The following is a 24,127-nucleotide window of genomic DNA, read 5'->3' as shown; positions in this document are numbered from 1 at the left end:
ATGCAAGCATATTTTATTTTAATTTACTGTTTATTTTATTAAAACATAACAATTATGGATTCTTTAAAAGTTAGCCCCTTCAACACCTCTGGTCTTAATTTCTCTCATATTCACAATAAGAGCAATTTAAGACGGTTACTTATGTGTACGGGTGAGGTATAGATTCTGTTCTGGAGTGGCTTCTGAAAAACTAACAAACAGTATTATCAACAGAAAAAGAAGACTGACTTCTGAGATTAAATACATTTCACCAGAAGCTGTGAAGGGGCAAATAATCTATTTTATCTAATCTTCAGCATGCCGTCAGAGGATCCGGTTATAAGAGAAACAGGGCCTGGGTTAATATGATGTGTGTGTGCATGTGTGTAAAACAAACTGCTGCAGGTAGTTTTGGTGACTGAGGCTAATACAACCTACTGGCCACAGCCTGAGGAATTTATATCACTCTCTGTTCTTTCAAAAATGCAAACAAGGAAAAGTAGCAATACTTGGAAGTAAGAGGAAGACCTCAAAGTTTCTTTTCATGAGTGATTCACATAAACAGTATATTGTGATAGTAGTTTCCTGGAACAGGGAGGAGATATAAACCACAGAACATTTTCATTATGCAGAACTGTTATAAATGGGTTAAGACAGCTTACTCCTCAGCAAAGAAGTAGCGAGGAAGGCAGTCTGGGACATAAGTGATTATGGAGACAAATCAGTAATAACTACTTCATACAACTAAACAATTCAGCAATGCTTCATTGCTTATTATGTGTACATGCACAATTGCCTTGACAGCTGATGCTGTAAATCACTCTTTGGTATTCTCAATAGCAAAATAACATGGATCCTATCAAGCAATCCTCAGGGTCTTTGGTCCCAGTCCTCAAACTCCTATGTATACCTACCGAAGTTCCATGGCGGCCAAAAACTTGGGGAAGATTTAAAGAGGAATTAGACAAATTCATAGAGGAGAATGGTTCCTAGTGATGGTGGCTTTATATATATATACCTCAGGATCAGAGGTAGTTTGCCCATGATTGCCAGCTTCTGTGAGAACAAAATGGTGGACTAGTTTATTCTGATCCAGCAGGGCTCTTCTTGTTTATGTTCCTACCATCCCCTGAATGTTAAAATTAAGAATGGAAGCTATTGGTAAATACGAAAAGCAGCCAAGTCAACAAAAATAATTTAAAAATGACACATTTCACTCCCAATCTTATTGGTGGTCGTAGTAGTGAGAGGGAATGAGTCTTCCATTCACTAGGCAAGTAAGAGAGGTCACTACCTCCTTTCCATCCCTTCTATATTTGGCTGTTAAGGACCAACTGTGCTCTAGGAATTGAAAAGGAGAGCAAATTACAGTAAAGAAGCAAGAGTGATTGATTGATTGATTGATTGATTGATATACTGCCCTTCATTGTAAGATCTCAGGATGGTTCACAGAGTAAAATACTGGATAAAAACATGAAAATAAGTAAAACAAAACAGCAAAAGTTAGGGGAGAAATGCAGGGGAATCAGCACACAGCTAAGTCATAAACAGTGGTAGGGTATATGACAAACATTCAAACAGGTTATAATTACAAAGGACCTTTGGTATAGTTATCTACAATCATGCCTGGCTATGGTCCAGATTTCACGGCCCTCAATGTACGCAGGTAGGCATGAGAAGGAACAACTCATTATGCAACTTTCCTTATGCCACCTCCAGGACTCCTATGTTAAAAAAAATTAGCACACTCAAGAGCCTTCATGTTATTCTTAAGAAAGATCATTACTGGCCTAATACTCATCACAACTAGTGTTTAAACAAAAACTTTCACTTATTCAGCATACCAATAACCCTATGAGATAGATGATCATCATCATTAGAGTTTAAACTGGGACAGAGAATCCTAAATGTGTGTCCAAGACCACACAGTAAACACATAGCCGAGCAGAGAGCTGAACCCATGTCTCCAATACGGTGCCTACGGAGACACACCCAATTCATGTCAGACTAAACAACTTCTCCAATATAACTTGGCGCACCTTTATAATTATCAGTATGCAGAAAGCAAGGACCATATATATTATAGATGTGACAGAATGCTTCCCTCCCTACTTCCTAACACACACACACACACACACACACACACAATCAATCAACCACTGTCCAAAAAGAGTGTGGAGTGCAAAAATAAATGGCTCTGCAGAACAGGACTCTGGGAGGGAAATCAACACATAGGGTTCTCCTAAGCAGACAGGTACTACATGCCTGTTGAAAGAGCTTTCTTTTATTTTGAATCATAGCAGATCACACAGCAGGGATGTGGTATAGTAAGAGTATTTCTCAGATCAGGAGACCTGGGTTCAAATCCCCTCTCAGCCATGGTGTGAACTGAGGTCAGACATCTCTCAGCCTACCCTACCCTACAGGGTTGATATGGGGTAATTACATCAAGATGGGGACAGAGGAGGAAAGCCATTTATGCGCCCTTGAGCTCCTCAGAAGAGGTACAGGATACAAATGTACTAAAAGGCTTCTGCTGTATACAGAAGGTCAAAAAACCAGCATTCCCATGTGTAAATATACTTGCAAATACATTAACCCTATGTAAAGTCTGCAGTCGTTTCTTTTAATAAGCTGATGGTGCAATCCTATGAATGCCTACCATTCTTAGGATGCAAAGTCCCCCTACTGACTCCCTGGGAGGAGAGTTCAGAATTGCAGCCTGAGCCAGGCTTACATGTGTCCTGCAATACCAATGCAGTATAGTGGTTAATATGGTGTCAGACTAAGAGCTGAGAGACCAGGCTTCAAATCCCCACTCTGCCAGGGAGCTCACGGGGTGACCTTGGGCCAGTCCCTGCCATTCAGTCTAACCTACCTCACAGGGATGTTATGGGGATTAAATGAGATGGGGGAGAAGTGTATACACCACCTTGCACACCTCAGAGAAAAAGTTGGGCTATAAATGCAAACAAATAAATGCCCCCCTTAGGCTGGTCCAGCAGATCCTATCATTTCTACTGCAGCCTTTTCCAATCCAGAGCCCCAACCCACATGGCCGGTAGGAGTTTCAATCCAAAACATCTTTTGCCACCAGGTTGCCTAAAGCTTCTGTGATGGCCTGGGAATCGGATTCAGAGGCTGAACTTGAGGAATCCCAGCCTGCACAGGAGTCCCCGCCTCCAGGGCCGGCTGAGCCGGGGCTGGGGCTTGAACCTGAAGGGCCCTCACCTGTGCCGGATCCTCAGGAGCAGACACCAGCTGAATCCGCTCTGGCTCCGGAGGTGATCAAGGACCCATTGCCTGCAGGTGCGCCTCTCTCAGCCCTGTCAGGGGAAGGTGAGGTTGCCTCTGGGTCCAGTAACCCTCCAGCCTCTCTGGAGCTGCAGAGGCTCAGGGCAGAGAGGCGGAGGGAACTAAGTTCCTGCAGGAGGAGTGCTCGCCTCCAGGCCAGGAGAGGCGAGTCACCTGTGGACCAGGGCCGCCCTATGCCTCAGAGGAGATAAAGACCAGCCAGCCCAGTCCCAAGTTGCGGGAGCAACATCGTTGGTAACCTGTTCCTGCCGGCACCCTGACCTGCTCTCCTGCCAGAGTTCCTGACCACGCCCGACTCCTCGCTTTGGACCTCGCTTCGCCCCTGACGGACAGCCTCCATACCCTCGACCTAGGACTGGACTCAGACCATGCCACACAGTAACACCCCCCCCCCGGGACCAGCACAGCTTCTCTGTTGTATATACAGCACACAGATTAGGTAAAAAAAAGGTAAAGGACCCCTGGACAGTTAAGTCCAGTCAAAGGCGCACCTATGAGGTGCGGCGCTCATCTTGCTTTTCAGGCCGAGGGAGCCAGCGTTTGTCCACAGACAGCTTTCCGGGTCATGTAGCCAGCATGACTAAACCGCTACGAGCACAGAGGACCATGATGAGTGCCAGAGTGCACAGAAATGCCATTTATCTCGCCGCTGCAGCAGTACCTATTTATCTACTTGCACTGGCGTGCTTTCGAACTGCTAGGTTGGCGGAAGCTGGGACAGAGCTGGGAGCTCACCCCATTGCACATATTCAAACTGCCGACCTTCTGATCGGCAAGCCCAGGAGGCTTAGTGGTTTAGACCACAGCGCTACCCGCACACAGATTACCCTCTCTTATGGCAAGATTTCCTACCAGGATTCTATGCCTGCTTTAAGTGAAATCAGATGCATCATGGATATCATTAGCAGTGGAAACTTTCACCTACTGCTTATAAAAACTCACTTTTGGCACAAGTGGCAATATACACCCAACTGTTGAAAGCAGCTGAATTACCAGCAGCAAAGCAGGTCAAAACTAATGTATCAATATATATGTAAAGGAAATAGAAGTTGCTAAACTAGATTTTACTCTAGCTACCGCCCTCCTCTTCACACACAGGGAATTCATAACAGAAATGAATCAGTGATGAGCCTTGAATTTTGCCTTTGCGTATTAGCTAACACAGAAACAACACAGAAACAAAATGTAGTATTTAATGTTTTTGCACAGTGAGTTGATATTTTTTTTCCCCATGTTGCTTTTTATTAAAGAAACTGCCTACGAATTCTTACGCTGAATTGCCTTTTTCTTACATTTGATAATTCCTGGTAATATTCACTTGTTTCCCTACATATCTCTTAAGAATAGTAACTTTTCATAGACAGCTCACATAGCCTTATGAAAAGTACATGAGGTACTCTGATTCTGAGCCAACACAAGAAAAGCAGGTGTGGTGGTGTAACTTTATTTAATGGTGTTTGTCCACGATCTCACTGTTATATTCTTCAAAGGAAGAGGGTGGCTCTCCATTGCAAGGTGTCTACAAAAAAGTCACATTGGAATTGAGCCAGCAAGTATCTGCTTGGGTGCATCTTTACAGCCACCAGATTAATTAGTGCATATCTTTAGAATTTGGAAAACTACATACAGAAACTATTCAAATTCATTTTGTATTACCACTTACGTTTGCTTTAATTATACTATTCTCTTCGTTTCAGTATATTCATGCAACAGAATACAGTACAGGAAAAAAGGGGGAGGGGGCAGCATTCGTCCCCCCCCCAAAAAACCCCTCAGCAGCTGATCAAGACAAACATGGCTAGATAGGGGAAAAAGCTGTTGAGGACTAATGTTGAAACAAATGCATTTTTATCTTTTCTTTTAAGTTACCAAACATTAGTATTTTATCCAGCCGTGACCCTTATTAAATTGAAGGTCTGTACAATCAGGATTAAATATGTTCTATCTACACAAAATGAAGTGCATTATTTATCACTAATATTTAATGACAAAAAGCCTGATAAGTTTCTGCGATTATACCACTGATTTCCTCCAGTCATGCATCATTGAGTCAGTCGGTCATTAGCATTATCACAGTGCATAAACTTCAGCTTATGCAGCAACTTTAATAACAGGGCCTGAAACTTCCATCTACCTTTTTCTCCCCCATTTAGCTCAGATTAGCTACTCTACCTTAGACTGAGTGGAATATTCAAAGTGCTTCCCTAAAAATCCTACAGCGTAAACCACTGCAAATACCTACTGCACAAATCTGAGTAAATTTCATCTGCCTTTCAACAGCGTTTCCACAGAAGCTGTTCCCAATGGATTATGCCCACAAGTAACAAACGCTTTTTCTGCAAATGACAAATTCATACACAAACATGGAGCACTTAGCAAAACTCAACCATCCATTAAATCAGGCAATCAGGGTTTCCCCATATATATCGCAGTCAATCTGTATACAATCAGTAAGAATAACATATGGCTTTTAACTCTGGGGGTATATTTAAAGCAGAATTCAAAACCAAACTAACATTCTCAAGTTTTACGAAATGCACATTTTTGCACATTACCAAAATGAATTTGTCTGCAAATTTCCCAAGCTTCTGCCTCTAGCTTTCATCGAAATCTTGTCTCCCCAAAATCTGACATTTAAAATTTGGAAGATCAGCTCTTGCTACCTAGACCGCTGAACCTCATATATACATGCACATGCACACAAACAAACAAACAAACACATGCAGTACCCCCAATAATATACATGAGGCATACACCACAATTTATTTTATTTTATTTTCTGTGCAAAGCATTGTGTGTACCAATAAAATGCTTTAGTGGTAATTATTTTACCTTTCAAGTGCTCAACAAAGTTACAACTTCAAATCCCATTCTTATTCCAAAAGTACACTTTGAAAAGCTTTCATTTTGCTGTACGGAAGCAGTATGGAACTAGACTGAACAGTAACAGAAATAACTGTTAGTCATCAAATTTTGATTATTTTATTCCTCCTTTATACATGGAGTCTAATTGAAACATCCTGGCTTCAAACTTCACTGAAGAACCCTTATATTGTGAACGGAATGAATGCGTATTTTCAATGCCATGCTGTCATCAAGTTCTAGAAAAATTACATTCTAGACAAAATCTTATTTCCAGTTGTCATAGTGTAAAAGTCAAACTGTATGTTGCACATAATAAGCAGTATGAAGTTAGATCTTTTGATTTTCCTGAATTAATTAGAGGCTGGAGTCACAGCACATGGAGGAAATAAGTTTATCCCATCCCTCCCTCAGCCACTATTGGGACATAAATCACGAACCCCACAAAGCTTAGTAAAAAAAGTTCCCAATCCTAATTTTCCTTATTCTTAATTATTCTTTCTCCTTATTATCTAATTAAGTAGGAAAAAGAGGAAGACACAGCTGAAAGCTGGAAATTATATGATGCTGAGCTTGGTCCATAAATGCAGTATCATATACTTTGCTGATGAGCAGTCCATGTTTACTAAACAGTAAGGTCCACCAATTTTAATGTGTTGTACTCCCAACACCACAGAGCCTAAGGCTTACCAATCAGAAGGTTGGCGGTTCGAATCCCTGCGACAGGGCGAGCTCCCATTGCTCAGTCCCTGCTCCTGCCAACCTAGCAGTTCGAAAGCACGTCATAGTGCAAGTAGATAAATAGGTACCACTCCGGCAGGAAGGTAAATGGTGTTTCCATGCGCTGCTCTGGTTCGGCAGAAGCGGCTTAGTCATGCTGGCCACATGACCCGGAAGCTGTATGCCGGCTCCCTCAGCCAGTAAAGCAAGATAAGTGCTGCAACCCCAGAGTCATCTGCGACTGGACCTAACAGTCAGGGGTCCCTTTACCTTTACCCTTTACTCCAAGAGTGCATAGAACTGCACTCTTAAAAACGTTAATTTTTTTAAAAAAGTATAACTGGAAACTCCTCATTTAGCACAAGCCCATGCACTAAATACACATGTTATTACATTTATGAGTTTGGGCAGTCTTGATTAATTTGAATTGTCTATCACTGTAGGAGTGCTCAAACACCTCAAGCTAACCATGCCTCCCATTGCCAACACACACACACTCTGGCCTTACCAGAGGTCTCTTCCACACAAGTAGAAACCCTAATTACCACATCTGCAGTGGTACCTCGGGTTAATAACTTAATTCGTTCTGGAGGTCCATTCTTAACCTGAAACTGTTCTTAACCTGAAGCACCACTTTAGCTAATGGGGCCTCCCGCTGCCGCTGCAAAGCTGCTGCGCGATTTCTGTTCTCATCCTGAAGCAAAGTTCTTAACCCGAGGTAATATTTCTGGGTTAGCGGAGTCTGTAACCTGAAGCGTCTGTAACCTGAAGTGTCTGTAACCCGAGGTACCACTGTATATGCACATAGGCCTCTTCGTGTCCAGCAGGCACAGAGTAGCAGACACAATCCTACTTCCTTTCCCACGTTCACTGACTGCAGGGTATGTGTTTGACTAAAGCATCGCCTGATGGGAGTAAGGGATTGGAAAAAGGACATTACTGTTCCTTGATGACTTTGGATATTTCCTGAATGGATAACTAACCTGCAAGAGTAGGGTCTGAGATCCATGCTCTGTGGGGTGGAGCGAGGGAGAGAAGACAGTTATAAATAGGCAGTTTTACAATCTGACTTTAGACAGAATGAGACAGAGAGAAGAAACTGTGCTGCAATGAATTCATTTTTGAGACCTAATGCCAAATTGTAAGGAATAATGTCTGCTAACAGAACTGCAGTTACCTCCACTATGCTCTGCTTACTAGTAAATAAAGCAATTATTAGAAACACACACTAAGTCCCCAATGCTCTCTTTATCCAAAGGGGCCTAAATCCTATAGGACTGCTCTGGAAGTTCTCTCCACTTCAGAAAATGGCATGAGTATGTAATAGTACCAAATGGGATGTTTTCATTGCAGTGTTACAAGGAGCTGAATGTTATCAATACTGGTGAAATTCTTGCTCTGTAAATCTCACAGTGGTGTTCTGCTTGGCAGAATTTGTGCCTCTAAAAACGAACTTCAGTTTCTGATTACACATACCATCCTTTTCCGTATATAAGACTAGGGTTTTTTTACTTTAAAATAAGGTTAAAAATCTGGGTGCGTCTTATACACGGATCGTGCATATGCCCATTTTCTAAATTTGGGGTCCCCCCAAAATAGGGGGCGTCTTATACATGGGGGCATCTTATACATGGAAAAATACGGTAATTCTAATACCCTGGATCGCAATGCTGAAATATTTAGCCCGCTATCAGAGTAAGCAACGTCAAATGCCAAAACCTTACAAATCACAGCAACACTCAAAACTATGAGCTAAAAAAAGAATCCTAAAGACCTCTGAAATCATTCCTCCTAGCTTCCTTATTTTACTGCTAGATCTCATACTGGGAAGCAATCTTTAAATGTGACAAGACCGTCCTAACAGCTTCATCAGGAGCGAGCTATTTGATCCTATTCCTCTACACAGGATATCTCCTAGGATGCCTCAGTGGTAACCAACACAATGCCCTCCAGCACCAGCCAGCATGACCAATGGTCAGAACTCAGAGCAACATGCATTTATTTATTCCACTTTTATAACATGGAAAGGGCCACACTGACTCCCTGTTTTACTTTGTAATGTCAATTCCTGAAAGGCAGAAAGGCTTCCCTACTCCCTGTGACAATGCAACGAAGCTCAGGACCACCTCCACAAGCTTCTCTACAAGTTAAATACTAGGCCACAAATTTAACTGGCTTCAGTAAAGAATACTTCTGGCAAACTGGGTCCTAATGTGCATGCTGCCTGCTTCCACAAGTGCTAAAGTTCTGCTGTAACCTTGGAAAGTGATAAAGCTTACAAATAAAAAACAAAACCACGAATGGCTTACTATTAAACTAGCTTCCTAATGGAAGAAATCGGTTCCACCCTCCTGACTGTTATCACAAAATAAACACACTCCCATATTTATGTACCTGCAGCCATAACCAGACAAAACAGTATGGAACGCTGCTACACTGCGGGCCCCAAGGCTGTTTGGAGGAGGCTCTGGCTATTTCGCGGCAATGAATTACAGGCTGTGAATTACAATGTTTACACGTTGTTGGGCGCACAGTGTATGCACTGGCAGAACATCTGGCTACTCTGCTGCAAGTCTTGCAAGCAGAGAAAACGCTTTGGTGGCCACAGTATGTCATTCTGGGAACTGCTCTGGCCGTGCACCAACTCACAGGATCATGACCGCATGCATATTTGTAACATACGTTTGACAACAACAAATCGTACAGAGGCCTAAAATCTCACGACGTATTATTTACAAATTCACAGCGGTCATTACAGATCTCTTACTGCAACAGAAACAGCCCTTGAACCAGATCGTATGGGATTTTGATTGAGGCATCCCTCTGCTCACTTTTACCGGCTCTCAATCTGCCAGTCCCCCACCTTCTGCTTCCGTGAGTGGCTCAGCTGCAGACGCAACCGTGGTTCTATACAGCTCCAGCAATGGGGAGGGTTTGCTCTGTCAGACAATTATCCAGTGAGGGAAACAAGTTAGAAGTTAAGCCAGCAGCAGGGGAACTGTCCAAGGGCCACAAACCCACATAGGCAACCTTACATACAAGTAATAAGACTAGGCCAGACCTATATCCAGGTGGAATAATGATGCAATTGTAACCTCTGCAGAGTAGGCTATGCTCCAGCCAAACAAACACTAGGTTTCTGCACACACTAAACTCCTCTCTTTCCTCCATTAGAGGCAGTTTTAGGGTAGCGCAACTGGTTCGGCCACATAGGGTACCTGCGCCACAGGGGGCGCTGCAACAATGATGTAGAAAGGAGCGTGAGAGGTTGGAGGGGCATCAATTTTTAGGGTTGCACGGGGCGCCGCCAAAATTTGAGAGCCCAAAGTCCGCCACTGCCTCCATCCAGGCAAACAAGACGCAGCCACCCAGTTCAAGGACACATTGCAGCCAGGCAACAGCCTTCAAGGAAGGTGCTGGGCAGAGGATGTGAGGAACACAGTCTGGAGAGAGGGGTCATGGCCTGGGGAACAGTCCTGGGGGTAAGACAGAGAGACCTGAGGGGCACATTCAGCCTGCGGGCAAAAGACTTTCCACACCTTCATTAAACCAACCATTTTGATTCACTTAAAAAAAATTGCTGTTTTTACACACAAAAATTCAAAGATTTAAGCACAAACAAAGACATTGAAAAAAACTTGTGTAACCCATCGTTCTATCTCTCCACTCATTAATATGATGCTGTGTACACCGTACTTAATATAACATGCTGAATGTATTAAATATAATATATTGACTCACCTCGTTCCTGCAAACTCACCCAAACAGATCAAATACAGCTAAACCTAACCATACAGATTTACATTCTATGCACAGATTGCTCAGAAATGTCCCTCTGAGTTCAATGGGATTTATTCCCAGTTAAATGATTATAGAACTGTTGTTAAAGGTCCTTTACAACGGATCCGAAGAATCTTTATTCAGAACCAAGTCCAAATGCATTTAACAGGACTCACAAGTGGCACTTAGGGCTGTAGCATTCACTGTGATCCCACTCTCACCCATGTGGAAGCAAATGGTACAAATCAGTGAAATTTACTTCCAGGTAAGCAAGCTTAGAACTGGAGTGTTCATTTTACTGTCACCTTCCGAAGCAAATCAGCTTAAATCCAAGCAATTAGGTTTAATAATGTTGTAGATCAGGCTGCAGTTGTTTTACAGTGTAAAAATGACATTTATTTCTAAAGAAATATCAGTTGATTGCTTAATATCCTTCAAAAACAACACAGTGGGGATTTGACATCTACACTGTGATTTGCAGTTTCACAGAAGATCTAGTAGCAAGAATACCCCTTTTCTCCAGCACTGTTTCTATCACTTACTTTCACCAGACTTTAACAAGCACCCCTACTTTTACTGCTGTAGATTAAATTGAAGACCTCTTAACAAAAATGTTTTGCTGCTGTTGTTTTAAGTCAAGTGCTACCTTCCCAACAAAGCACAATATTGAGATCAGAAATGCAGAGGTACCCGAGCACTACTGACAAATTAAAATTGTATCTCACTTTTATACGCAAGCATTCAAAGGGTTCTTAAAATCTTTCTTCAGCAATGATCTCATTCGTGAGACTGGGATGCCTCTCTTTTGAAATTTAGGAAGTTACTTTTTTGTACCAATGAGTTCCTGCATGTAAGCTAGGAGGTGGATATGGGACAGCTGCATAGAGAACTGTGCACAGAGGTGACCTATCTACTTGCTCTTTTTTGCCCTGGCAGCCTTCTCAGCAGAAGAGACAAGACGCTTTTTTTAACTGGATGCCCGCTTTTCTCTTCAGCAAAGTAAAACCCAAACTCTTGTTGCTAAGCACACCTTTGTACTCAGCGTGGTCTGGCTATTTCGCAGAAGCAGCTATGATGGGGTGCGAAACAGCAAACCTGAACTGAGCTGATCAACAGTGGTCAAGTTTCTCAAAAGCTTTCTAGCCAGAGTAAAAGCAAGTTGACAATAAACCTGTTACCATGAATGTCTTTTTTAAAAAAAGATAAGCCTCTCGTCCAGGTAAACAGATTTTCTTGGTTTGCTTTGCTGGCCGACTGGACATTTAACTGGCCCTGATACAGTTTTTAATCTTCATTTATCACTGTTTTTTTTTTAAATAAGAGACATGACATTCTACTTACAGCTGCGTTCTCTCCATTTATGTCTCTCTTAAAACGCATGAACATCATTGGCCTTGCTATCTAAATCTAATAGTGTGCGTCCGGTCACATAAAACCACAGAGGCTTTCCAAAGATGCCTTGGGAAGTCTCCCTACTTTCATTTACTGATGTGTTAATATGCTTAATCTGTCAATTAAATGAATGGGTTCGTTTAATAAAACAGAGGAGAGGGAGAACACTCAGAAGGAAAGTGTGCCACAGTGCCCAAGTAAAGACCCTAATCGTCGGCAACAACATGACAAGAATAACTGGGAGTGTAGCTAAAACAAAAGTATGCCTGAACAGTAATACAGGAAGAGACCAACAACACTTTTATTTGTTCCAGGCTGCTGTGTAGATCAGTTGATGATGATAATGATGATGATTATTATTATTATTTGCTTTTTGCTAAAGATCTTTAGAAGACATCTGAAGGCAGCCCTGTATAGGCAAGTTTTTTAATGTTCAGACCATTTAAAGTATGTTTTCCACACACACGACGTCCCCCACAAAGAATCCTAGGGACTGTCGTTTTTTAAGGGGGCTGAAAACTGTAGCTCAGAATTCTTTAGGGGAAGTTATCTACTTTAAATGTATGTATCAGAGGGTCAGAATCAGGTGGTGGATTGCACCACTTAAAGCTATGGGTGGCAGCTGAATGTTTAAAAGCTTCCAGAATTTAGAACACATGCGTGTCAAAGGGAAGAAATCATCACCTAGTCTTCCAGCTAACATATGACAAATTATGCTATATGCAAGGACACTTTTTTCCCTTGGGGAGCCCTCAGTGAGGCAATCCCTGCATTTGCAACCTGAAGTGGTACAGTTCAGAAAAATGCTTTCTCAACTTGGTGTTAAGGAATGCCACAAGAAAGAAAGAAAAACATGCAACGTGTATTTCCTGCAAAGATGTAAAGGGCACTCATCCCCTCAGTAATTCTGTTGGTCGTAGCAGCGTAACAGAAGAAAGTCCTATTCACACTTCGCAAGAAATAGAAAGGGAGGGGGGGTCCTAATCTCAATGTAAAAATTGTGTGTTTTTACACTTGTACAGTTCTAGTTTAGATCCCTGACATCTCCAGTTTAAACATGGATAGCATGTCTACAAAGGATTGGTCTGAGCTGCTGTCAGCCAGAGTAAACAAAATAAGGTTACATAGGCTAATGTTTTCTTTCTCTCTTTAACTATTTCATTTAAATCCCACCTTTTCTCCAAAGAGCTCGAGCTGGCATATATTGTTCTCGCCAATTGTAGATTAGGCTCAACTGGTCCAAGGTCACTTAGTGAACTACCTAGACTAGGGTAGTTTTGAACTCTGTTGTCTTTCAGGCCCTAGACCAATGTTCTAACAACTACACCACATTGCTTATCCGTGTTCTGATTCCAGCCTGGCAGCATCTTACATTGGCAGGGGAATCCACTTGCAGTTCTTCTCCTACTTCAATGTATCACACGAAGCAACCTTAATTTACTATTAGCAGGCCTTTTGGAAAACCCTCACGTTCTTGGTTAGAATCCTGAGCCTCTTAATTGTCATCTGTATAAAAACAAGCCTTTTAAAGCAGTGGTTCTCAACCTGTGGGTTCCCAAATGTTGTTGGACTACAACTCCCATCATCCCTGAGCTCTGGCCTTGCTAGCTAGGGGTGATGGGAGTTGTAGTTCAACGTCTGGGGACCCACAGGTTGAGAAAGGCTGCTTTAAAGAGTGCACAGGTCTCTTTGTCATTGTCCAAGCAAACATTTTCAAATCCTTCACAACTAAATGAGTTTAGAGTACAATGAGGCATTTTAGTTGAACACCATATACCAGCCTTCTCGACCTGGTAGCCTCCGGATATTGCTGGACTACAGCTCCCATTATCCCTAATGCTGGCCATGCTGGCTGGCGCGGATGGGAATTGTAGTCCAAAACATAGGGAGGACTGCAATGTACATGAGAAGGATGATCTCTGTCTTCCCAATGCCAGTAAAGCAATGTCAATACCTCAGCACAGTTACTCTTAAAGTATATCAGAATCAGGCCCGCTGAACATAGGCATGATAAACAGTTATATTTTATAAAATGATATCTGTGATATGACTGCATTATCTGAAAAGCAAAGGGGGACAGTACAGGTCAATTGGATTCCTGGCAGAAGGAATGACTGAAGAAAGATCTTACTTAAGAATTTTGGCATCCAAGAATCTCATATATATTTACCACTACACATTCAAGACATTGTGTAATCACTGCTAAGAAGGTTTACAGTGGAACTGAGAATTCTGTAATGCTAAACTATTGAGGAAATAAGCACTAAAACAATCATAACAATAACTACCATTGTTCCAAAGCAAATTATTAAAAGCAAACAATACACTTGAGAATCATTTTTGCATTTGTTAGCATTCCTTTTGAAAATTATTCTGAGTAGCTGCCTTGCGGAAAACCTACAGTAAGAACATTCCTAGATATCTTTCAACATAAAAGACATAATGTAAATATTTCATGAAATGAATTCCATTTTAAAAGATCTGTCAATATATTTACAGTGCTCAATCCTACTTCTGCCTTTAATTAAATTTAACATACATACTTTAATGCAATTTAAATAGATTATTAGTTGTCAGAATATAGTATAAATTTTGTTTACGATTCAGCTTCTTTAAGTACTTGCATTGAGGAAACTCTTTTAACCCCATGACTGAGTAGTACTAAATGTTGAGATGAGACTTCTAAAGAGCGTCTGCTGCCCTTTGCACTCTTGCAATAATCTTAAATTACTACAACTTAATTACAATTTCAAGGCACTAAATTGAGATATTTTGAAATGGAACAGAAAGACTAGCAGTGGCAAAAAAAAAAAATCACTTACAATGATCCAGGTATTTCGGACTTCTTTTTTTTAACCAGGTGAAGGTAGTTCTGCTACAATGCCTCTAGTTCTACATTTCAAAGTGAAAATTATTTCACTTTTAGAAATTAGCTAGATAAATAGCTAAGCAATAAGCAGACTATTCTGAGTGTCCATAATATACAAACACTCTGTGTTATATTGCAGAAACTGCAAAGAGATAAAAGGGGGCAACTAGTTAACTCTGAAGTCTAAAGCAATTAGATAGCCATGGCTATTGTGTGCGTTTTTGCTGTACGTAATTAACATGTCATTTTTGTGGAAGAATGTCAAAGTACACTTGAATATCTTTCTTGTATTGTGTTTAACTCCAGCAAATAGTGTCTTGAGTAATCTCTTGAAATCTTTCTATATAAACTGGACAAATACAAAAACTGAGCAAACGCAGGCTACATTCTGCTTGCTTGCTTAGTTCAAATCCCTCAGTATTTTTACTTTGTACAGAATACCTTCTGAAATCATCTCACCATTGTCAGTAGAGTTACTATTTAAGCAGTTGTTACAGGTAACAAAAAATAGTTTGTAAAAACATATGGACTATTTTCCAGCGTTTTCATATTACTGTTTTTGGAAGTTAAACTAATTTTCTCCTGTACCCCATGAAAAGCCCCCAGCAATGTATACAGTTATTTAACTTTACCACCAGTTCAATGAAACAGCACACCTAACTTGAGAGACAATCATAGGTGGGTTAACAGGACTACTCACTTGCTCATTGCTTACAAGTTTAAAATCTTGCCTGGATCTGGGTCTGTACATACGCTGCAAGAACAACATGCTCTAAAAATCCACATCCTGGATCTTAAAATTTAGCTGTTTTTCCTACCATAATACATATTCTTAATTATATTGCATGTTCCGTGAGCTAGCAATACCCAAAAATAATTCAGGAATTTTTAGTATATGGGAGGCGCAAGCCAAATGCTTAATCCATTGTCAAGTAAGCCCTTTACTTCTGTCAGATCACAAATGGAAATGCTGTGTCACTGCAGCTATGAAAATGAAAGGCTCTGGGTTCAAGGCCTCATCTCAAATGCAGGAAACTGGATGGCTGCGGGCCTCACTAAAACCACACATATGGCTGAAAGCAGTTAGGCTTGTCTGATCAAATTAACAAAAATAAGGGAACCCGGCATCCACTTTCTGTACATCAGCTGAGCTGCCATGCCTTGAGACATGGACAGCCACCATTCTGTAGATAGGAGGCTGTGATTTGTTACAAGACACACGTTCAAAATGAAGCATGCCCCTTAAAATCTCGGACACACAGCAACTCTAAAAGCAGTTTTTATTCGTGCTATACATCTGCAATATCAGTGCTACAAATGGAATTAGACGCAAGCTAAGGTGGATATACCACAGCACTAATTGTCTTCTTCCTGCCACAGGTTTAATTCCGAGTATCCTTTTTCTTAGAACTGGACCACTTTTAAAGTTGCTGCTCAGCTTCATGAAAATAGTAGGAGGTACAATGAAAGAAGAGGTGGCTTTTTACGGAGTTGTGGTCTATGCTGTAATACATACATAAGCTAGTACTCCTTCTTCCCAGTGTCCTGACTGAGGATATGCAACATGTTTGTATAACTAGAGGTTCAGATAACTGAAAAGTGGTATTCATGTCGTCATGAAGCTATGAAGAGTTAATTTGTATAATCCAGATTTTAAAAGCAAAATGTAAAAACAAAACACCCTGAATTTAGCTAACATAGATGCTACTTTAATGTTACATGTACACACGTGAATAAACACACACATTCACAGACATATCAGATGCTCTTAGGTGTTTCTTTGAAGGACCAAGAAACTCAAATGGCACATGGGGGGGGGGGGAGACAGTGAAACACAAGGTGAAGCTGCTTGAAGTTTCATTTTAAACTACAAAAATACACCCATTCATTGCAGTAGGAAAAGGCTTGTGCTCCCATGTTGTCACCTTTTAAAACAAAACAAAGTAAAACAAAAAACATGCACACATAGTTCCATATAACCAAGCCCTGTTGAGCTGCATAAAAACATTTTCGCTCAGTGCCTTGAAGTTGCAATTAAGTTATAGTAATTTAAGATTATCACAAGAGCAAAGGGCAGTAGCAGCACTTCAGAAGACTACTCTCACCACTTAATGCCACTCAATCTTGGGGTTAAAGGAGCTTCTTTTAGTGTAAGTACCTTAAAGCAATGGAATCGTAAACAAAATTTATACTATTATACTGTCAGCCTATAATCTATTTAAATTTTATTAGAGCATCTCCAAGAACATTTTAAAGGCAGAAACACTATTGTGTCCTATAAATAACCGGACGGACTTGGTGAAATTATTTCACATGCATAGTACCTGTACGTATAAAACACATTAGATGAAATGCTTTACAGAGTTACGCATGCACAAGTTTGCATATGAATTAAATAGTGCAGCCCAGCAGCTAATGTATTTACACAAAAGAAAATTCAGTGGGTGCAATCCACCTTCATTCCAGTCAATGGAAATTCTCATTGATTATACTTGGAGATGGATTGTATCCAAGAACTTCCTGCTCAAAGAAGAGGCAAGCCACAATATCAGTTTTCGGTTTGGAAAAGTTCCCCAGTTAATATTATTCTATACACTGTTTTTCCCATACTGTAAAAAAAAAAAAAAGTCAGATGATTCCATATTTGTATTATTACTCCTCATTGTCATCGTTCTTGCATTATGTAAACTAAATTAAAGGGGGGCAGTGCTGCATTTTCCTTCTAAAAGAACTGCATAAATTATAATCTAGAAAGTAGAAGTCTTAATTCTCCTAACAGTACAGAAATGAAATATTTCTACCTTTGTTAGTGTAAATGCTAGAGCTGGGGGACTAAGAAATATTTATAGCTTTTTTAAAAAGCTACACAATGCCACAAATGGTTTAATAGCATACACGTGTACGTCTAATGAACATGTGCTTAATGATATTATAAAGGTACCAATAATAAAAATGAATCTAATCATCAATGAAGTAGGTTTGGATGGTTATGAAACTGACATTTTCAAAAGGTAGCGTTTCTCTTATTATCTGAAATGCTAATTCAAGAGCCATTTAAGCTATTTATTCATTTATCATTATTTACCTGTTGTATATACTGTCATACGGGAATTGTTTCACTTTGTTATTTTAGAAATGCCATTTATTAAAATAGTAGTCGTGGTAAGAAATTAGTTTGCAAATAACAGTTGCAATGAACAGTATTACAACAAAATGTATTATTTCAGACAAAATAAATAGCCTAACCAAGACTAACAGCACAAACCTATACAAGTCTACTCAGAAGTAAGTTCCATTGTGTTCAGTGGTAGTTACTCACAGGAAATTGTGTACATTCTTGCAGCCTTGGACTTCAAGTATAAACACACTTCCCAGGCTATGTCCCACTATATTCAGTGAAATTTACTTCTGCACAGTATTGTGCTGCAGCTATGTTTAATTGTACTTCTTTAAATTATACAAAACCAGGAAAATACTATAATAATTGCTTACAGTGCTCTTTAAAAATGAAATACAATTTTGACATTGTTCTATTTTGGCATTAAAAATCACTCAGAACATTCTGTCCCAGTGACTGGCATGTTTTACAGTGTATAAAAAACATTGCTTTGATTTCCTAAAACTCGAACTACAGAAAATAAAAACTACCATCACAATGAAATTGTTCCGGTCCATATCCGAATAACACCTCCAGAAACCCCCAAATGTCTTTGTTCGCTGAGAGGATCTCTAACTGAAAGACTGAACTTCAGCTCCCCCCCCTTTTTTTTACAGATGCTTGAGAACTCAAGCATTCCCTCCCTGCACTTCAAGGTGTTACAGATGGGGGGGATGAAGTTGTACATCAAGGCATTGCGAATACACAACTCAGCCAAATCAGGGAATGCCTTTTCTTAAATTAACTAAGTCCTGCAAATAATAATTAGGTCAAAAATACTATCTGAAATAGAACAGATAGGCTTTCCTCCAAGTTACAAGGTTTCACAACAAAGATCAGTATTTGTAATGGTCCCATTTCTGCATAAATGAACATAGAAGTCTTGCTGCCTGATCGAATAGTCCAGATCTTTCAGTGAAGCAGCTCCTAACAACAGCCCAGCAGCAGCTTTGTTTGATCTCTCCTGCCTTCCTTAATCTGGGTTGTCAAGGTTCACTTGTTGGAGGCTGTTTACTTTACTTTAAAAAAAAGAAAGAAAGTGATTTTTCTTTCTCTCCCCCCACCCCAACCTCTCATACAATGACTAATCCAAAGACTGAGGAGAGAAGAATGCTGCCAATGCAAGATGTTAAACCTGAAATACATTTCTTTGCAATGAGATTCTAGCTGACACAATTTGAATAGCAGTGCGTGGAAAGTCGTCCCCCCCCAACATACACACCGCCCTGTCGTTCTGCACAGTGCTAAGATGGTTAAACAAAAAAATAGAAGAGAAGTTGAATTCTACATTTTTAAAGCAGTTCAAATTTATTTACAGTTCTCTTATTCTGATTTGCAATCCTGCCTCTCAAGATTCACAGGCTAGTTGGTTGGTTGCTTGCTTGCTTGCTCTTAGCAGAACTAACTGGATCTTTGGGGGGGAAACCTGTCCTTTAAAAACTTGGGAAAAACTCAGGTTCTTTAAAAAAAATATGAACAGTTATTTTTGGATTTTTGTTTGTTCTTTTGCAGCTTACAATTTAAGTAAGAGCAAATGATATAAGCAAAATAGCATGAGCCTTACATTTATCTGCAATGGTACAGGCATTTCCTTAGGTCTCCTGATGCTTTATAAAATTAGATAAACAATGAACATCTGATACAGTCAGAGAACAAACTGTAAATAAAATGTATTTTTAAAGTGTTACCACTCAGTACACGACGACTCAGGATTATGTTATATCAGACATATATAGGCTATGAAAATATTGTTCATATTACTCATTCTACTAAAAGTGACCAAAACTGAAACCCTAAACTTCTAAGAGCAGAATATCTCATTCTCCAAGGATTTGTTATTCAAGAAGCAAGAGTAAACAGCTGGCTGTTGGGCTCATCATTCTAAAGAGCAGGGGATGTGTTGTTGTTTTTAACAGAACCAACTTTCCTGTGGTCATTTTCAGGATGCAACTGCAACACTCCCACCCAGTTCAAAATCAGCACAAGCTGGGCCACTGCCTTCCCTAGTCCTGCCTGTGGCTTCTGGTCTTTCTGCACTCTTTCGCATGAAAATGGGAAAAAATTAAACCATGGCAGACGGAGACAGTGTAAAATCAATACACTTAGTAATCATCCCAGCAATGGTATTTTAACACAATGGCTTGGAAATAATTAATAGCGGGGTGGGATGAGATTGGAGGGGGGTGAGAAATGTCATCATATTTTATGACAGCACTTTTGTTTTTGGTAAACTCCTGAACTCCTTTTCTTAGCTTAAAAACAAGGAAACTATATTTTTATGCTTCCTCTTCTTCCCCTCCTCCCGCATTTTCACTAGAAACAAAAATCAGAACTGGCAGTTCTGAAGGTTTATATCTCTTTTAGGGATGAGGTTCAGTTGCTTTCCTGTATTGGGGTTTTTGTCTGGGTAGGTTAGGGATTTCTGAAAGCCTTCACTGGTTCTCCCATACTTACCGATAGAAAAAGCTCTGCGACTGTGTGATCGCCACCATCAGCACCCAGCTCCTAAGCCAAAGGCTGCTGTTGCTCCTGTGCTCTCCGGCAGGCAAAACTTTGGGCTCTATAGTCGAGAAGAAACCAAGGGTACTTTCAACAAGTCTCCACAAAACAGGTTTTGGTTAAGAGGTGGGGAAGGCGAAGAACTGGAGGAGGGAGGGGTGGAAATGTAAGGTTGTGTCTAAGGGAATGATGGGGGGGGGGAGAGAAAGCCTTGGAAAGCTCTTGCAAGAAAGGGATCAGGAAATCAGATATAGTAATAGGATCTAAGATTGTCACAGACGCACACGCGCCCACACACACAGACACACACCCAGCCCTCTTTCCTGCTCAGCTGGGATCTGCTCTTTTTTGCAGATGCACCAGGGGCAAATCATGGCAGGCTGCCTGGGTGTGTGAAGTTGCACATGTATATTCACATACTCCAGGTCAAGAAGCGGCAGCAAGTGAACAAGCGAGGCGCGCAAGCGGCCGCCGGCGGGAGGCTGAGGCCGGACGGAAGATGCGCTCCCCACCTCCGAGCTTGGAAGGAAAGCATCGAGCCCGGGGTGGGGGACTACCGTTTCGCCACCAAGTCACTTTAGAGGTAGCCGCAACACAAGACTCAACAGCAACCAGCTGCGGGGAGAAACTAGGGGTGGGGGGAGGGTGCCGAAGGCAAACCAAAGGCCCGCGGGTGCGGCGCCGGGAGAGCCGGCGCAGCTGGAGCCGCAACGCGCACCAGCGGGCGCGCCAACTTTTCCGAACTTGTCCCGGCCGCAGCCACCCGAGGCAAAGGAACCGCCGGCGCGGCAGCCGTGAAGCAAGCGAGCGGCAGCAAGCAAGCCAGAGCCGGGAAGCTTTAGCACAGGCACCGGGCAAAAGGTGGAGGTGTAGAACTGTGCGCTTTGTGTGACACCGGGGGTGGGGAGGTGGGAGAGAGGAGAGCCACTAGGTAAGTGGTGCCATTTGTGTGTGCGCGTGCGACTGTGCATGTCAAGTCGTTGCGGATGTGACTTGCCGACCGCCTTGGAAATCGCCTGCCTAGGGCTCCCTCCAGTGTGACTTTGTGGAGTGTGCGGCGACCGGGTGCGGGGCGAGAGGGAAGGCGCGCGGTTCTTGGGCACAGTTCGTGCCGGGGGGTAAAGTCGCTCACTTTCGTAACTTAGCGCTATGGACACGGCTCGGGTCACCACTTGCGGCCGTTGTGCGTATATGCGCGTTTGTGGCTTCCCCCTCCAGCATGGAGATCCCCCCGCTTTCCTCGTGTGGAAAACTACGGTCATCTCCACGTGCGTGGCTGCCGCGTCTCAGCGCGCCTTGAGCCCGGCTGCGCGCGTGGACTTGGGTCTCCCTGAGGTGCGCGGCTGCGCTTGCCTGCCTGCCTGTGCAGGCGATTGTTGCCAGCGTCGTCTTTGTCGTTTGTGTCTGTGAGAATGCCTGTTCCCGCTTCTGAATGTTCCTTTGTGTGACTGAGGAGGGGTTGTGATGTTATCTTTGGCGTGGGGCGTGGAAGGGACCGGGGAGGGGAGAGAGAGGAATACCAATGGGTCAGTCCGGCCCTTGTGTATCACCATCACCAGCAGTCTGACATTGCGAGAGTTGCCATAGTCGGCGCTGCCGTCGCCGTATACAAATTGGCAACGTGTCCTCCGCGGCTTGCAAGGAGATGTGCTGCACACATGTTAACAAACCCACGGGCTGCGGGTGTGGAGAGGCGTGTGTGTGTATGTGTGTGTAGTAGGGGGAAAGTCTGACGGCAGCCGCTCCACACGGAACCAGAGGAGCGCAAGAAACGGTGAGCCGCGCGCGTGTGTGAAAACAACCGGCGAGTTCAAGTTCAGTGAGCGTGTAAAGGTGTGAGTCCCCAAGGCCTATGCACTGAAGTTCACTGTACGAAAGCAGCAGAGAGGAGGCAAGAGAAACACACGGGGCAAAAAGTTTGTTCCAAGTGGGCGAAAAGTTATTTCGCCCGCCTCTTCCTCGCTGAGAAGTACCCCAAGTGACCAAGGGAAGCGCACACGCCCCGCCGGCAAACCCTCCAAACACTCGCCGGCCCCCCTCGCTCACCCCCCCACCCCTCTTCTCCCGCCTGAGGGACTTTCTTCGCGCAGGAGCGCGCGCGCGCGCGTGCACACACCACACACACATATACACACCACACACCGGGGGCAAAGAGTAAAGAGAAGCTGCTTCCAACTTGCTGCGGTCGTGTGTGCAACGTCCAGCGCGTGGAGAGCGAAAGGGTGGAAGGGAGCGCGGGGCCGGATTTGGGGGGTGGGGAGGGAAGCATGAGGTGCAAATACGGGACATAAAGAAAGAGGAAGAGCCTCGGAGGTGAAGGAGCCGCGGCTTCTTCCCATTGCGCCTGAGGTGCTTTATGCAAATAGGCATGTTTCGGAGTGGGGGTGGGGGAGAGAAAGGAATGGAGGGGAGAGAGATGCCGAGGCACGTGGAAAGGTGGAGGGGGGGTTAGAGTCAGGGGAGGGGGGAGCACTGAAGAGGAGTCGTGAGGGGATAGAAACAAAACAAAACAGGAGACTTAAAAGTGGATGAGAAAAGGCGAAATGGCAAACTCACCCGCTGGAAACGGCCTGGCGGTGCCAGCTAAGGGGCTCCCCCCACTGCGGGCGGGTGAGTGAGTCTGCCTGCCTGCCTGCCTGTCCCTCCCTTCACTCCACTCACTTCCCTCACTCCCTCTCCAAGCCAGCCAGCCAGCCCCATGCAGCAGGCACAGCGTGCAACACAAGCCACACAATAAATAACAATAGAGCCCTCCGCTCGAGTCGGGAACTAGCTTTCCAAAGGGGGGAGAGCAGAGCAGCAGCAATCAGGCAAGGCAGAGCAAGGCAACCCAGTAGCAGAAGCAGCACAAGCAAGCGAGGGAGGGAGGGCAGTCCTCCTCCCCCACCCGTACCCCCCACATCCCCTTTCCCCTCCCCCCAATAACACACGCGCGCGCTGGGCTAAGCTCCTCGCGGCTTTGCTCCGAGTGCCTTGGAGCTACTTTGGAGTTGGGTTCGTTGTTTTCCCCCCTTAAAAAAAGCTTTTTTTAAAGAGAGGGCGAGGAAAAATAACACCCCGCGGAGGGAGATTTTGTTATTTTTTGCTGTTATGAGTCCCTGACGTCACATCCACCTGCTGGGTAAACAAGGCTCAGTGCAAAAAGAAGGGGGAGAGGGAGAAGAGAGAGGGAGATATCGCAGTTGCAGACGCGCGCACACACAAAAAGAATGGGAGAGAGATGAGGAGGAGGAGAGGGAGCGGGCAGGAGGGAGTGCAGCAAATAGGGGCGGCGGGGGGAATCTGCGGGAGGAGATTGGGAAAGAGGAGCGAGGGAGAGGGGAAGAAAACTAAAGAGAAGGCGGCGGCGAGCGGGGTGGGGGAGACGAGAAGAGGAAGCGCAGGCAGCCCGGAGAAGAGCAAACAGGAGGGGGTGGGGGGCAAGGTAAGGGGAGATCTGCGGCGATCTCTAGGGGTCGGACTTCGGCTTGCTTTGTTGGATTCTTTTGTAAAAGGGGAGGCGGGAGGCGCTAAACAGAGATGAGAGTGCGAGGGAAGCAATTGGAAAGTGCAAG

At 43.1% G+C, this 24,127-nt stretch overlaps 1 protein-coding gene across 16 annotated transcripts in view; it reads right to left on the bottom strand.

The window, feature by feature from the left end:
• FOXP1 (forkhead box P1) overlaps positions 1–23,359 on the bottom strand; it is a 536,656-nt gene extending 513,297 nt beyond the window's left edge. For 9 of the 16 annotated variants that reach the window (XM_053378193.1, XM_053378192.1, XM_053378196.1 and 6 more), the window contains exons 1-2: positions 23,130–23,358; positions 20,529–20,634 (exon numbers count right to left, since the gene is read on the bottom strand). The gene's annotated coding sequence lies outside the window, so the exon portion shown is untranslated. Of the gene's footprint in view, positions 1–20,528; positions 20,635–23,129 lie in introns of all 16 variants that reach the window. The other 7 variants (XM_053378207.1, XM_053378216.1, XM_053378208.1 and 4 more) reach the window with 6 other exon arrangements.
• Between the last annotated feature and the right edge of the window lie 768 nt (positions 23,360–24,127).

This window comes from Podarcis raffonei, chromosome 2, assembly GCF_027172205.1.
Source record: "Podarcis raffonei isolate rPodRaf1 chromosome 2, rPodRaf1.pri, whole genome shotgun sequence".
NCBI lineage: Eukaryota > Metazoa > Chordata > Lepidosauria > Squamata > Lacertidae > Podarcis > Podarcis raffonei.
The sequence above is the reverse complement of the archived record's forward strand: the minus strand, read 5'-3'. Positions and strand labels throughout refer to the sequence as shown.